Source organism: Globicephala melas, chromosome 2 (assembly GCF_963455315.2).
Source record: "Globicephala melas chromosome 2, mGloMel1.2, whole genome shotgun sequence".
Taxonomy (NCBI): Eukaryota; Metazoa; Chordata; class Mammalia; order Artiodactyla; family Delphinidae; genus Globicephala; species Globicephala melas.
The window spans coordinates 123,384,244-123,386,531 of NC_083315.2; the positions used below are offsets into that span (position 1 = coordinate 123,384,244).

The following is a 2,288-nucleotide window of genomic DNA, read 5'->3' on the forward strand; positions in this document are numbered from 1 at the left end:
TTGTGTTTGCTCCTGTACTGAACTTCTCCCAGTTCAGGTCTGGGAGGGGAAAGTGGGGATGTGCGGGCATCCCATACCCAGCTCAGGCTGAGAGCTTGCACGCGAGAGGAGACTAGGGGACAAGGTCTCAGGACCTGCAGGTGGCCTCGGCTGGGGACACACAGACCATTCAAAAGCTTGTGCTTGAGACCAGATTCTTCAGTCACGGCTTCTCCCACCACCATCGCTAGGTATCAGGGATTTTCAGTCTTCAAAATTGATCCCTGTCCCCCAAGAACTCCACTATAAGCGTCGAGAGCCCTTATTTAAGGTATTTAGCTAGTGGCTTCAGTCTGACCATTTGCCACTTTCATGGTTCCAGTCTTCTTGGCATCCGGGTGGGTGGTCACATGGCTTGACATGTGAACAGCGTGGCTTCTGTACCTTAGGGGGTCTGCTTTAAGAACAGGAGAAGGTGGATGCAGGACACTGAGGCTGCCCTCATGGTCACTGTGGATCCTGAGATGGGCTCTTGTGAAGTTCCTGTGGCCCCTAATTAGGCAGATGCCTCTGCTGCTCTTCGAGCCTCCTGCGCCTGCTTGGCCCTCTCCCTCTGCTCCTTTTCCCTCTGAATCAAATGTACCCAATCCAGATGCCACTGCTGCAGCTTCTGCTCGTAGGCAGCGATGTCTTCTGCTTCACAGGTAGGGAGCTGTTCCTTGACAAGCTGGGTGGTCAGGGTCAGAAGGCTTTCTGACTCAACTTTGCCCAGAGCCTGTAGCTTAGAATGTAAGGCCTCAAATCGTTCCAGGTAACGGGGAAGCTTGGACTGTTCAGTTTCTTCCACATCCAGCTGCTCCACCAGTTCTTCTGACCTCTGGGTCTTCTCACCTTCTTGGGGCTGGTCCTCTGAAGACCCCTGGGCCGGAGCGGTCAGAGCTGCCTTCAGCGCTCTGTCCAGCACATCGAGCGCTTCTCTACACAGCTTTCCGTCTTCTGGGGAGGAGGCCACCTTCTCCATTACTTGAAGGGCTCTGTTGAGGTACCCTGGCTGCCACAGCAGGGGCATGTTATGGTACACAGCCCGCAGCCCTTGCTGCAATTCCACCTTCCCAAGAAGCGCATAGCCGTACAACTGGGAACTCAACCCCACCGAATTCTTCTGCTTTAGGCCTGGGAGTAACAGGGATGCACCGAAGTTCCTCTCCTCTTCCCAACTGAAGTCTGTCTTCTTTGCCAGGCAGTAGTATAAAACGTAGAGGGAGAGGAGTTGGGTGGAGGGAACCTCAAAAGCTTCTTGCAGCATGATCTCAAAAACCACAGACAGAGCATCTTTGTAATTTTCTTCCTTTATGAAATGATCCATCAGTAAATTAAATGTATAGTTATCTGGAAAAATACCATATTGGACCTTATTTACAAGGGTATATAATGCCTTGTCTTGTGCACCATATTTTAGACACTGCCTAATCCAGGTGTGGATAGTCCACTCTCTCAGGTACCAGCAGTTGGGGCTGTGTCGAAATTTGTACAGGTAATACTCTGCATGGTCTATCTCTTCTCGAGATGAAATGTTGTCCACAAACCGTGATATTGTTAAAGAACTAACAGGCAGCTTTCTCTCATATATTTTATCCATTAAAGATGCCAGATCAGCAAGGTGACAATCTTCTTTTTCTCTTGCTTCCCATTTGTGGCTGTCCACATATGCTGCAGAAAGTAGGCATCTTTTACCTGTCAGGGAGAGCTGAGGCAGCGACACTTTCCGTGCCCAGAGAATGCCGCGCCGCACCACGTGGACCGCCATCTTGGAGCATACCAAAGGAATCTGGACTTGGTTTTTAAATAACTAAAATGATTAACAGCTGCCAGGGGGTGATAACTATTTTTTCCTGATTAGTGAAATTGATAGATACAACATCACTTCAATTGTTTCATTTTTAGCTGCTCTCACTGTTTTTGTTGTTTCTTATACTTGGGGACTTTGGGAAATATTTCTGAGTTCATGGTTTATATAAATGATTAAGGATACTTGGGAAAAGTACGATGCTGCTATATCAGATATTTGTTTAATGCTTTAACTTTTACTTTGGGAAGGTAAGAAGTGTTTTCACTGACAGATGAGGAAACTGAGATGCAAAAAAAGATGACATGAAGATGCTTCACCTTTTGCATACTGGGAAATGTTGCAGTCTCTTGTATTAAACAGATCCCCCAGTACTAATCATGGTGAATAGTATTAAGTTGAATATGCATTTGACTCTTCCTGAAAAGACGTAAAGACTGTCTCTGTGGACGCAGGTACCATG

General features: G+C 47.4%; 1 pseudogene; it reads right to left on the reverse strand.

Moving 5' to 3' along the window:
- Nucleotides 1-527: 527 nt before the first annotated feature.
- On the reverse strand, nt 528-1,792 carry LOC115852250 (small ribosomal subunit protein mS27 pseudogene; annotated as a pseudogene).
- Nucleotides 1,793-2,288: the final 496 nt, after the last annotated feature.